Consider the following 15,013-nt stretch of genomic DNA (forward strand, 5'->3'; position numbering starts at 1 on the left):
GACAGGAGAGAGCTGATACCTCCTTCTAAAACAGTGAACCAATTCTTTAAAAATGTAATTTCATAGAAGCAAGTATAAAGTCTAAACCAGGAGTCTGTCAACTCAACCGGAGAAGTATAACATAAAAGAACTATACTTAATAGCAACATATGTTTAAAAGACCAAGAGGGTTCAGTTGGCAGCAAGCTTAATACGAGTCCATGGTAGACATTTTGCCCAAGACCTTATGTGATCCTACAGCTGTATCAGTCATAATCACTATTGCTCTGCACTCTTCAGACCATTCCTGGAGTATTATGCATAGTCCTGGGACATTGGCACATGGGAGTCTATTCCCCAGAAGAACAATGTGGAAGATAAAATGACTCAACACTGGGTCATGGGAAGAATGGACAGATGGCTTGGATTATTTTCCTTGGAGAATAGAAGTCTCATGTAGGATATTATTAAGGACTTGCGAACATTTTAATATTTGCATGTTCTCTAAGGTTCTAAACAGGGAACCAACTAGCCATGGAGCGCTATTGTATGATTAGTAAAAAGTATTGCCACTGGGCAAATGAATTAGAAAAAAGTGTTCCTGTCTCTGGGCAAATAGGCTGTCACACTTTGGTACAGAATATGGCAAAGGGAGTACAGCTGCATTTCAGACCCCGCTTATCCCCTCGGTCACTTATTTTTGTGCACAGATCGTTCAACTTTATGCAGTGGCCCTAGCTCCATGGTAGGGTCAGTAAACTATGATCATGGATCGAATCCAGCCTATGGCCTGTTTTTGTAAATAAAATATTGTTGAAGACAGCTACACTCGTCTGTATTGTCTATGTCTGCTTTCCCACGATAATGGCAGAGCTGAGCAGTGCCAACGGGGCTGTATGGCCTGCAAAGCATCAAATATTTACTGTTTGGCTCTTTACAGAAAAAGTTTACTAACTCCTGACCTACAACATTTTTTTTTTAATTATTGTTATACTTGACATACAATATTATATTAGTTTCAGGTGTACAACATAGTCATTCGATATTTTCATACATCATGAAATAATCACTAAAATAAGTCCAGTTACCTTAATTTTCTTCTGCTCACAAATACCAGGATCTGGGGGGGGGGGGGCAATTAGGGATTTAAAGAGTGAGTGCTCATTTTTAAGAAGCAGATTTTGGAAAAAAAAAAAATTCACTCTTTGATTTTCATTTCCCAGAAGCAACCATTTTCAACACTTCTGGCATTTCTCCTGTCCATGTTTCGAAATAACATGCTTAAACTGCTATTTCTTGATTCTTCAGTTTAAAATATTATTCATGTATTTCTTACTATGCCAGATGTGGATTCTCCTTTGTTCTACCTCTTAACATATTTATATCACATATTTTTGCTAAATCTGTATCTGGCATTTACATTGCCATGACTATGTAAATAAAGCAAACTTTCTAACCACTAAAGCCTTCCAAAACTAGAAAAATATCTTGTAAGTTTAGTGTGTTCCTGTAAATAACTTCCTGTAAATAACTTCCTGTAAATCCTGGAAGGCAGATTTTCTTATTTATCTTTGCATCTCCAGTACCTTCTATAGTGCCAGTATATGTGAGGTAATCTTTAAATGGGAATGTTTATTGTGAAAGAGTCTGGCACTTACTATTTCCCAACAAAGCATCAAAGTAGCCTCATGGGGAAAAAAAGAATCAGAATTCTGTTAGGTTTCCTGACTCTTAGTTAGCAATTTAGTGTTATTGTGATTTGAGATTATAGAGAGTGGTAGAAAAGAGGAAGAGCTGTACAACCTCTCCAGCACCTCAGGCTTCCAAAGCGCATGCCAAGGTCCTGAATGTGTGGATGGATATAGCACCCATGTGTCACGGTGCACGGATACGGTGGCTTGGATGCAAGTGAAGAGAGGATGTCTAACTTAGATCCAGGACATTTTCACTTCTGTCTATTGGAATGCCATCTAAATCTAACAGAATGCGTGGATTTCTACTACTGTTCAGACAGAACTTGGAGCAGAGCAAGAAATGGGATTCTGTGTAGAACCAGAGAAAATTTTATGTAACTAAGAGCTATAGCAGAATCAAGCCAGGGCCTTTATGTAACTTTCAAGATAATATCTTGACCTACAGCATGACCACCTTTTTGATAAGTTTTTTTACTGGGATTTTATAATCATTATTTTGTTTTACTTTGTAGTAATGATGACTCTTTCATTTACCCTAAATTACATTTATTAAGTCTATCAATTTGTCTCTCAGGATAAAATGGGGGAGGATGAGAGGGTGTTATTTTTTATTCAACACAGTGCCAGCCTCTGAGTAAGATGCTTTACCACATGAATTTAAGCAATATACCATGGGGCTTCCCTGGTGGCGCAGTGGTTGAGAGTCTGCCTGCCAATTCAGGGGACATGGGTTCGAGCCCTGGTCTGGGAGGATCCCACATGCCGCGGAGCGGCTGGGCCCATGAGCCACAACTACCTAGCCTGCGCGTCTGGAGCCTGTGCTCCGCCTCGATAGTGAGAAGCCCGCGCACCGCGATGAAGAGTGGCCCCCGCTTGCCACAACTGGAGAGAGCCCTTGCACAGAAATGAGGACCCAACACAGCCATAAATAAATTAATTAAAAAAAAAAAAGTAATATACCATGAAAACCAAGAAAAAGACAATCAGAAATTTTCTTAACTTTGAGCTATAGGATTATTTTTCAGTGACAGGACATGGACTCTCCCAAGATCTTGTATAAGACTAATTCCTATTTTGTTACAGGACTATAGCCTTGGTCAGGGGTTGCAAATCTACAAAAGTGCTTCAACTGAACCTGCACAGAATTTCAATAACCATGAAAGTTTAAAAGAATTACGGTTCTCTTGCTGTTCTTGAAAAATGTTACTTCTGTCACTAATGGGTCCTCATTCAACATGGTCACAAGGGCTGGAGCTGAGAAGGTTTTGTAATCTGTGTGCCCTCAGTAACGTGTGGGTCTGCCATCCTTGGGCTCTATGAAATCTCAAGATTATCAGATCAAAGTTTATGGTCTTAATACTGGTGGTACTATTTGTTCCCACTTCACTACATAGGGTAGCTTCAGGGAATGGAAGTTACGTTTTGGTGCTTTGAGAAACAGGGCATATACTTAGGAATAATAATAATAGAGAAGACTTTAACACACTGCGATGGACACAGCTTTGTCATGATGCTGTCTAGTAATTCACTTTTTTAACTCCCATCTTCTTGAAACTGGTCTTCCGTTTTCATTTATTTGCTTATTTGCAGAATGTTTGGACTATATTTATGAGGAAAAAGCCCCAATGGGGCGTCGATTCTATTAAAAAGGTAGGGCAGAAACTCAATGGAGAAAATATTCTTTTGATAGGATATCAATGAGGAATATATTAAGTAAATGATTAATGTTAGAAAAAGTATTACCATAGTACATGATTAAAACCACAGGACAGCATTTCCCTGAATTCCCTGAGGATCTTTGTAAATCACTAAAAAAACCAGGCCTTGATTTGAAAACCAGAAACTTCAATGCAGAGTCTGTCGATAACGGTGTGTAGATACTTCTCATCCACCCTTGAAGTCAGGATGTCCAGTGAACAATCTGAATACAGGTAGGTAGAGGCTGTTCTTTAATATATTTTAAATGCTAAAGAGAAAATTAAGCATTACTACCCACCAGAAATAGGTAGAATTATAGTAAAAAGGGAACTTTCTTACCTTGTTTTGTTAAGACTATTAGCATTACTCCTTATGTAATTGTTTTATCCATATCTGCATTTAAGCACTTAACACAATATTTTTTAGTTTGCTTCCATGTTTCTCTTTCCTAAAAGTCTTGAAGACATAATCAAGTCCAATTTCCTTTGAATCCCCAGCTCTTAACATAGTATTTGGTATTTGGGTGCTCAGTAAATATTTGTTGAAAGGATGAATAATATATCAATTCATTAATCATACAACAGGCAACTTTTGAGGTAATTAACTATTACTACTCAAATGTTCAAATTTTAAAACTTGGATCGGAAAACAATCTAAATAATTGGTCTCTTCCTTAATTTCAAGTCTGCGCTCGCTCGCGCATGCACATGTATGTACGTCTGTGTGCGTGGGCATGTTTTCCCTACCATCTCCTTTCATTCGGCATCCTCTAAAGATGTTTATGCGGCTGACATCATCCCACCGAAGACTGGGCCTCAGGCTTGACAAAATGCCCAGCCTGGCCCAAGAAGCTCACGGAAGTTACAGTTGACTGCAATAAGCATGAAAGGTAGATTCTTAGCCAAGAACACCAGTATTTCAGTGTGGTTTTTTCAGTCTTACAGTGGGAGACTTCAGTTGATGGCAGTAACAGCCTGCTTCTCCGAGGTAAGGTCCTACCAGGTGCACGAAGCACTTGAACCTAATCAAGACTTTAGTACCCTCCAATCATGTCACTCTGAAACTCCAGCATAATTACCTTAACTGGCCTGCGTAAATAAAAAGCTACTTCTCACAAGCCAGGTCCCCTGGATCTCCCATTTAGATGGCTGACGCTATTTCTTGCTGCGCCACCAGGACCTTCCTGCTACATCGTCAACCTGCTATATAACAGTGACCAGACGTGAAGTACTCTAGCTGTATTTGTCACACTGACCAGTCTGTGGGCACAACCCATCATCAGAGTGGTTCTTTCGCTTAGCGTTCGTTCGTCATAATTGCCTGAGAAACTTGTCCAACATACATCCCTGGACCCTGCTCCCAGATATTCTAACTTAGTAAGTACAGGATGGATCCGGTTCACCTCCGATTTTAAGAAGCACCTAAAGGGCTTCCCTGGTGGTGCAGTGGATAAGAATCTGACTGTCAATGCAGGGGACACAGGTTCAATCCCTGGTCCGGGAAGATCCCACATGCCGCGGAGCAACTAAGCCCAGGGGCCACAACTACTGAGCCTGCACTCTAGAGTCCGTGAGCCACAACTACTGAGCCCGCATGCCACAACTACTGAAGCCCACGTGCCTAGAACCTCTGCTCCACAAAAAGAGAGGCCACCACAATGAGAAGCCCGCGCACGGCAACAAAGAGTAGCCCCTGCTCGCCGCAACTACGCGACCAAAAATAAATAAACAAATAAATTAAAAATTAAAAAAAAAAAATAGAAGCACCTCAAGGGACTCTGATGAAAGTGGCCCACAGAGAACACTTTGAAAAACTCTTCATTTGAGACTAAATTATGCTTTATTATGCACCTTTTCTATGGCAGCAATCCACTAGCAATCTTCCCTCCCTTTTCCCAGATCTCCGCACGTTCTTTAGGAATCTTCTTTGGTTGTAACTCAGTTTTCTATATAATCTAGGCACAGACATATAGCTATTACCCTTCTGTTTTTAAATGTCTCCCATATGCTTTCCTTTAGACCAGCAGTTTTTGTGCTATGCTCCATGGAAATTCAGGATTGTATAAAGCTTTTCTAACGGATTTTAAATTGTTCATATGTAAAGAAATGTTTTCCTTTGATATGTACTTTATTTGGAGACATACAAAATATGTACAGTTTCCACAACCTTGAACAGAAAAGGAAAAACAGAATGGTTGACAACTTCATAATGTAATACATATTTATGAATGTCTGCCTAATTTAAAATAAATACTTAAAAACTTGTGATCAGTGTTTCCCTCTACAAAACTTCCAAGAAAATTCACAGGTGACAAAAGTGAAAGTCAGCTAAGATTATATCCTAGGTTCACTGCACAGCAGGCAGGCTTCCCGTAGGTCTCTGATTACTTTGCAGCTATACCCACTCTCCAATCAAAGACAGGCTCTGGGCTTCCCTGGTGGCGCAGTGGTTGAGAATCTGCCTGCTAATGCAGGGGACACGGGTTCGAGCCCTGGTCTGGGAAGATCCCACATGCCACGGAGCAGCTGGGCCCGTGAGCCACAATTGCTGAGCCTGCGCGTCTGGAGCCTGTGCCCCGCGACGGGAGGGGCCGCGATAGAGAAAGGCCCGCGCACCGCGATGAAGAGCGGTCCCCGCACCGCGATGAAGAGTGGCCCCCGCTTGCCGCAACTGGAGAAAGCCCTCGCACGAACCGAAGACCCAACACAGCCAAAAATAAATAAATAAATAAATAAAATCAAGTAAAACTTTAAAAAAAAAAAAAAAAGACAGGCTCTAATTTTTAAAGCATTAGGGGTTCAGCCTTCACTTGTAATATTTGAAGTATGAGAATTAAAGGCAGAGTAGAGTTTCCAGAAGCCTATATTTTCATTAAACCAAATTCTTCTATGCTTCTGTGTTTCCTGTTTTCAAATGCTTTTCATTCTTTTGTGAGGATCTGGTTCATTAAGATGTTTGAAATGTGCATCCTTTGGGTGTGCTGAACATAACGCCCCACATGGTTGGTCTGCCAGAGTCCGTTCCCTGTCAATGAAGTTGAATGCACTTGACTGAGCAATGATGTATGAATACCCTTAAAAAGAAAGGCACTGGTGATGGAGCTTCAGCTCCATTCTAAGCATCAAACCCTTCAAGATGCAGTGGAGCAATCTCTGCCAAATCAAAAGGCAACGCAAACATAAACCATCACCTTTAGCTACGCGGCCGGAGAAGAAAGGAGGGGAATGATCACGTGCTCATGATGAGGTTTTAGTGGGTCTTCAGAACAAGTCAAGCTAACTCAGCAAATGTTTATTGAGCACCTTCTGTGTGCGAAAGCATTAATGAAAATGTTTATATTACTGTAGGACCCAGAAAGCTATTCCATTCACTGAGACATACCCCAACCTCCAGGCTTGTCTCCAGAGGACCTGAAGGAGAGTTGTCTGGTCCAATGTGAGATGGTCCGATTGGACCCTGCCCAAGCCCAATCCATGAGAGTCTGATTGGAACAACTGGCCAAAAGATCAGTACTAAGTGGGAATCAGTAAGTTTTGTGTGAGGGGCAGGGTCCACAATATCAAATGATCTGGCTAGATCAGTGTTTTTCAAATTGCAGGTTACAATATCAATTAATGTCACAACCCAACACATTTTTTAAAAACATAGAATAGAATAGAGGACGGGGGGTGTCAGCATATTACAAATAGTAAGCCAAAGCACTGTTTCATGAAATATGTACTAGTGTGGTAGGAGAGGCAGGATGAGTGTGTGTGTGTGTGTGTGTGTGTGTGTGTGTAGGTGTGTGTCCTAGATTGTTACGTGAATAGATTCTAATGGTGAGTAGGGGTCCAAAAAGTTTGAAAGCCACTGAACAAATGATCTACTAAAATCTTTTCCAATACTGGGATTCCACAGTTCTCAAATTTTCTAATTTCTACATGATTTTTAGATTACCTTGTATCAGTTATACTTGTATACAGTTTTAAAACAAATAATTCTACAATTTTTTTTAAAAAAAGATAAAAATTCCAGATGTTACCTCTTCCCTTTCCAATTTCCATGCCCTAAGGGAAGTAGTAAATGCTTACATTAATTTAGAGGTAAGCGATCATTCATTCTGTTTATAGTTGTTATTCATAGTTAGCTCCGTATTTCAAAATAGTGTGCTTATACTGTTTCTTGACTTTTTTATCTTAAATATTATCTATTGATTTTTTTTAATGAAAGTTGAGTACTTAGCTCTCTTACATCACACACACACACACACACCCTACTCTAACATCTAATCCCATTAGTATTAAAATTGTTTAAATCAATTATTGCTATTTACATTAAATGACTATATGACTATTATTTCCAGCTGAACATGTAGGGTAATACGATTACATATTTTTGCTTGCTTATTTTTTGCTATTCCTGGAGTTATTAATAGCTTCTTTTTCATTTCTTTAGTTTCCACGTATACCTCTTATTCATATACAGACTTTCAACAGAACTATAAATACTCTCTCAAAACTGTTAAACACATCTGGCAAAATGTCAGTTTCATTACCTCTTAGAGACTTCCCTCTTGATCTCCTCAGCCCTTTTGTGCCAAACTGAATTAGTGTTTCTCTTGACCTGATTCTCTGCTGTCATTCTGGGTTCCCTCTTTACCACCATTGTGGGAATTCCCTTCATCTTTCTCCTGTGTTGGATCTCTTCGGATATCTGAATCCTATGTCATCATCTTCTTTCTTAGCTTACTCCTTCTATTAGTGGAACACCTCCTCCAGTAGTTTCTTGAAAAAAATGTGCATGTGGGTCAAAGATTTGGAGAGCTTTGTACCTAAGTCTCACAATTGATTAAAAGTTTGACTGGGAATGGAATTCTGGGTTGGTAACCACTTTCCCTCGGCATTTTAGGGAGATTGTTGTATTTTCTTCTCGTTTCCAGTGTTACTGTTGAGAAACTGAACGCCATTCTGATTCCTAAACCTTTGTGTATGACCTGTTCTTTCTTTCTGGAAGCGTTAGCATCTTTATTTTGCTCTCAGAGGCCTGAAAATTAATGATTATTGCTTTGCTGTGGGTTTTTTTTTTTCCCATGCCTCATGCTGGGTACTTAATATGGAAACTCAAACCTTTCCATTCTGAGAAATTTTTGTACTATTTCTTAGTTAATTTTCTCCCTTATATTTTCCTCTCTCTCTATTTCTGGAACTTTTTCCTTTGGCTATTTTTCATACTATTCTCTCTTTTCTTTCTATCTCTATTACTTTCCTACATACTGAAATATTTCCCCATCTTCTAACTCTTCTGTTACATTTTTCACCTCTGCTACCATATACTTCATTTTTAAGATATTGTCATTGTCATTTTCTGAATGTTTCTTTTCAAGCATGTATTATTTTTCTCTTACCTTTCAAATTTTAATTATAATTTTCTAGTGTTTTCTGCTCCCTGCCTTGCCTACCTTCTAAATTCCTTTTTTTAAAAAATTTCCCCTTCAGTTCTGTACACACTATTTCATGTTAAAAGGTTTTTTTCCCTCAGTTTTCTGGTGACCCTTGGATCTTTGATCATATTTAAAGATGAAGCACTGAAAAATGGATAGTGAGTGGATAGGGCTTTCAGACTTCACTGATTGGACAGGCATGCAGCCATTGGGAACCCCAAACCATCAGTATCTGTTGGTTTTTCTCTTGGGTTGATCAGTCCCCCCGAAGAGGAATTCTCCAAACTCCTGCCTAGGGTGTGCAAGCCTCTCTGTCAACATTTTTTGGAGCCGTGTAGTCTGCAGGAAGAAAGAATTGCATCCATTTAATACATAGATTTACCCTGTTTTCAGGGCAGTGCTCTGCCTACAGGTGTGTCTACTGTCCCTGAGGCCAGAGTCCTTCTGATTCAAAGGGTCACCTTCCATCTTCTGGCAGGCTAAGAGAGGAGTAGCTGCTTGGTATGGAGTATGGGAAGAGGACCTGAGTAATTCTCATTTGGAGTTTCAATCCAATTCACTTTCAGATTCAATTTCTGGGTGTTTTGGAGGTTCTGCAATAAAAGTTTACCTGCTCCTGAGCACTTGTCACTGTAAAATTAGTCTTTAGCTTTCTGTGGTCCCACTATTTGTTTTTCCCTCCCAAAATGTTGTTGTAATCACTTTCTCTTCAATTCTCCTTGTCTTTTGGGGATTTGGGCCTTTAAATGTTTATTTTGGTGGAGTTTTATTTTGGTGGAGAGGTTAATAGATGCCATGTTTTTTAAGCTTTTAAAACGATTATATTTAATGCCATCTTTTATGTATGATTTTCACAAATGAATTTCCAATCCTCAATTCCAATGCTGTGCAATAAATTTAGAGTGGGTAGCTGCTTAAATTCGTGTGATGTTTCATACAGGTGGTATTTTTAAATGCAGTTTGGTACTGAATTATCAATACAGCATTTTGTCTAATTCATTAGAGAACTGGTTTTAATTCAGTTAAATTCTGCTTGATTCTCAACAGTGAGAAAGCAGGATTGCATTGGAGGGTGTATTCCTCCTTTCCTCCCCACTCCCTCCCCGTGGCTTTGTGCCCTCAATACATCTCACAGATACGCTGTTCCCAAGCATAACTTGGGATCTGAAAGAGAATGCAGACAGCAAAGTAGAAAACAAGTTATCTAATGCATTGGTCTAGCAGTGCCTGCCTTACAGTCAATCTGTATTTCCTTTTTGTATCAGAAGTGAACTTGTGGTTGCTTTACTGGCTTCCTTTCTTCACTGTACTTAGATTAGCTGCTATCAGGTGCAGGGTGCAATGCAAGAAAATGAGGAAGCAGGGTGGAAAGAAGGATTTTCAGGGAATTCCCTGGCGGCCCAGTGGTTAGGACTCCGCACTTCCACTGTAGGGGACACAGGTTCAATCCTTGGGCGGGGAACCAAGATCCCACACGCTGCATGGCGCGACTGAAAGTAAATTTAAAAATTAAAGAAGGAAGGAATTTCCTGACTCGATGTCTGTACTATCTTACTAAATGCAACCTGGAAGCAGAGGAAAGATGTGGGCAAAGCACCGGTGACTGGAGTAGAAAAGAGTTTTCCATAAGGAAGAATGGGATGAGACACATCTCTTGTCAAATCCTTCTTTCTCTTTCCTTTCCTCTTTTCAGATACAGGTGCAGTGACTAGGGAGAGAAGACTTCTTCAGTGCAGTCATGCGTCAAGGTCTCCCACCCAGCTCTTTCATTCACTCTTAGAAATGTCACAGAACACCAAGAGATTACGAATTTTATGATTCCACTCTTTTATCAAAACTAATAGATGTAATTTAAGTAAACTTGATATACTTTAGTCTTCATTTACGAGAGTCCTTTACGCTTTTCATCATACATCCTTGTCACTGATAAAATCTGAAATTTACGTAACCAACCTCGCTATTCTGGGATGCAGTCTTGCTCCCCAGATTAGATGCACCGTGACCAGTGCAGACACACCTCCCACTGGGGAGGACAAGGCAGCCTGGGGTGCTGGACGGAACACCAGCTCTGGGAGCAGATAAGTTCAAACTCTGGCTCTGTCATCTATGAGCCGGTTGATTTTCTTTGTGTGTGAATTTACGTGTCGTTTCAACAGAAACTGAAAGCTTTGTAACTTCATTGCTTCTTTTCTTCCCCTTAGTTTCCAGAAAATTGGGAGCTCAACCATCACTCTGTTGTACCAGATGACTCATTTCAGGGAGCTGGTAGAGTCTTTTCCCTTTGCTCCCCAAGATGATCTTTACTGTGTTTGATTGCCAGTGTCTTGTGTTATATTTCTGTCTGTTGTAAACCAGATAAAGTCATCACATATGAATCTAAAACACTTTTCACGTATTGATGCTTCTATTGATGTCACTAAGCCAGGCTGGCCCTTCTCTACATGGCTCTTGATGCCACTTTACTCTCCCTCTGACGATTTTTGCCGGGTGAGTGGTGTGACATGCTGATTTCAGTTCATTTTATTTGCTTCTTTTATAGAAAGGTGAGCTGGCACTGATATTTTAAAAGCCTGATTTTTAAAGTTGTAGAGTTTTCTGAAAATTAATGTAAAGGGGGAGGTGTTTGGAGCTACAGTTTTCACTTCCTATCAGAAATCATACAAGTTCATAAACTAAGGAATTTTACTTAGAACTGCCAAGCAAGCATTAGATTCTATTTCTTTTAAGTATACATGCAATCCATTCAGCAAGCACTTATTGAGTATCCATTATGTGCCAGACCTGTCCCTGTCTTTCAGAACACAGACATGAAAAGACAGATCTTGTTATTGAAATATCTGGCTGTCCAGTGGGAAGGACTAATAAAAAAAACGAACAAGTACAATAAAGTATGATAAATGCTGCAGTAAACTGCTATGGGATCATGGAGTTGAAGTCAACTATTTCTAACAGGAACTGATTCTTGAATGCTTCTGAATATGTTTAGCTTTCATAAATACCAGTTTCTCAAAGTGGTTGGGAACTTTGCTCTTACCAGCCACGTATTTGTATTTTAGTGATTCCACATCCTCACCAACACTTACTATTGTAAGTGTCCTTCATTTAGCCATTCTGGTAGATACGTCATATATCATGGTATCTCATTCTGGTTTTAATTTGCATTTTCCTGATGAGTAGATATTGGTGGAGGCAACAGGTGTGAAAAGGTGGGAGGAGGAAGGTCATTACAGACAGGGAAATCAACATAAAGAGGAAGACTCAGAGGCTAGAGATAATGATGGATATGAGAGGTACAGAGAATGGTAAGAGATGAGACAAGAGAGGAGACTAGGAGTATGAAAGTCTTAGCACAGCACACGAAGGTCGAACTTCCCATAAAAATCACTGGAAAGTTAAACCATCAAAAGATTTTTAAGTAGGAGATAAATATAACCGGACCTGTAGTTAAATGATCCCTCTGACAACACTGTGCAGGACAGATGGGAGGACACACTACTAGAGGAAACAGCTAGGGAAGGAGACAAAGAGAGCCTCGATAGAGACAGTGATACCAAGGACCATGCAAAGAAGTGGTTTAAGAGACATTTAGACAACAGAATTAGCAGGATTAACTGGACAAGGCAGGTGAGGAGGAGCGCAGAGCCCAAGATGGCACACGGGATTCTGGCCTGGTAACGAAATAGATGGTGATGATATTTACCAGCCTGGTAAATAAAGGAAAAGAAGCAGATACAGCCTAGGATATGATGGGAGAGGGTAGCAAAATTCATCTTGGACATGTTATATTTGAAGTGATGGTAGAGCATCCAATTAGATAGACATTTTCCCCTCCCTAGCCTCAAAAACCTATCCCAGAAACCACATCCTTCAACCTTAGAAAAGAGTGAAGAGAATTTTGTTTTCAAACCTTAATCCATAGGAATAACAGAGCTATATTTCTAAAGGGACAAAGGGGCCCTGGGGATTGAGAGAGGAAATAAAAAGGAAGTGCCATGGCCTTTGAGAGTAGGAAAAGGGTCCCCTGAGAAAAAATATCTGCAAAACAAAGAGGGATGCTAGGACGGGCATTGCTATATGTCTCTCAGAGCGGCTGGCAGTAGTCAAAAGCAAGACTGCATAGCAGAGAACAAAAGTATAAGAGTCTGAGTTCTGTAGATTACATACTGGTCATCAGCATGTGTAGGGTGGTTAAAGCCATGGGGAAGGGCGAACTTACTCTAGGGCTGCTTATAAGGTAAGAGGAGAAAAGGGCCAAGATGATGGGAAACATCAGTGTTTAGGGTTTGACAGTAGAACAGAAGGAGTCTGAAAAAAGAATGCCCAGAGACACAAGAAGAGAACCAGCAAAGAGCAATGGCATGGAAGCCAAGGAAGAGAGAGCTTCTAGAAGGAAGTCATCAATATGGTCAAGTGCTGGAAAGAGAAGTTAAATGAGGTGAGGATTTTAAAGAGTTAGAAAGTCATTAAGGACTTTGCCAGAGCCATTTCACCAGATTGATGGGTTATAAGCTTTATTATGGGGAGCTGTAAAGTGAATGAGCAATGAAGAAGTGAGGGAATGTTTTATATTCTTTTATGGGGTTAAATAATGAAGTGGATAAAATATAAGGTGATCTCTAAGAGGGATTACAAGTTTGGGGGAGAGAATTTTCCTTTAATATGGTAGAAACTTTAGCATAGTAAAAGGCTATGGAGAAAATAGTGATAGAGAAATTGAAAAAATGGGAACGAGAAGAGGTTAAGAAGAAGTGACTGAGACATCAGAAGGAAAACCAACAGAGAGGTCTAAGGGAAGGGAAGATTGTCCACTATACCAATTGCTTTTAAAAACTCATGAAACATAAGGGCAGAAAGTAGTCTGCTGTGTTTGTCAATTAGGACATCAAGAATGGCTTTTGGAGAGCAGGTCAACTGAGTATTGAAGGCAGAAGCAAGAGTGCAAGGCGCCGAGATCTGAAGGGAATATGGGGAACTGAAAACCGAAAGTTTAAGATTATGTTGTCAAGACACTTGCCTGTGGTAGAAGAAAATAAGTCAATTCACTAAACCTATCACCTCCACCAGGCCCAGGGCCTCCATGAGTGGCCAGTGTACAGGGACCCTGCCTTGCTTATTGGAGTGGGGTGGGCACTAGAAAAGGGAAGTGAACTTTATGGGCACAGATATCAATCAAGGTGGGACAGCTAAAGTAATAACGTTGACTTGCTCTTAGTGGAACCTCTTCTTGGGGGAAATTAAAAGTCTACTCATGGTTCAGTGACAGAAGCACAGTGACACTACTGGAAGAGATTTTATATTTTTCGATGGAGGAAACATTCCCCTTTTTCTTGGAGATCAATGTATCTCCCCAATAATTTAGCTGTTGAAATAATGTTCAGAGACATGCTCTCTGTTAGACTGCCTTTCAGAAATCACATTTTCCCTTTTCTATATTCCTCATTATTTTGAGCCATGAATAGGAAAGCAAAGGGCCATGAAGGAGCCTATAAGCCAAATACTTTTATTTACACCCTCATGATCTCAGAATAGCTAAGTAATCAGTCAATACCAAAAAATAAAGCCAAATAAGTTAACAATCATTGATGAAGTCTAGCTTGTTTTTGTATCAACTTACTCATTCTGTAAGTATGGACACCTATAATTATGTCCCTAAAGCAAACCAGGATTTTCAAAAGTCAAGTGTAACCATGGGCTGTGGCTTTTATTAGTCACAGCCTCCAGGAGTGTTGATTCAGCTGAGCAGGAAGCAACAGGAGCATTCTGACTTAGTTAGTAGTCATGTGTGGGGGAAGGGTGTGGGACTGGGTAGAAGATGAAAGAAAAAGATAAGCAAGTAATTTTAAAAAACACCTTGTACTATGATTAAGAAAGTAGCATTTTTTTTTTTAACGCTGTAATATGTTCAGTTTCATAATGGGTTATGAAGTTTGCTACATTCCTTTAATGATATCTGAGCAGAGTAAGAGCAGGGAGGAAATTACCAAGCATGAGTGTAGGCAATTGGTGATAAATACTTTTGCACTTAAAAATATTTAACACCCTCTGCCTTTGTTGTGTAAGGGTATACTACCATTCCATTATCATTTTTTAAATTTTACAACTCAAGTTGTTGAGTGCCATGTCTAGTCTATTGGAGACAAAGAAAACAAAACCATCATTACTGAAAAAATCTCAAATAAGGATATGTTCATCAATTTGGAGATAGCCTGCCTTTCTGAATACT

Source organism: Balaenoptera acutorostrata, chromosome 7 (assembly GCF_949987535.1).
Source record: "Balaenoptera acutorostrata chromosome 7, mBalAcu1.1, whole genome shotgun sequence".
In the NCBI taxonomy this organism is placed as follows: Eukaryota; Metazoa; Chordata; class Mammalia; order Artiodactyla; family Balaenopteridae; genus Balaenoptera; species Balaenoptera acutorostrata.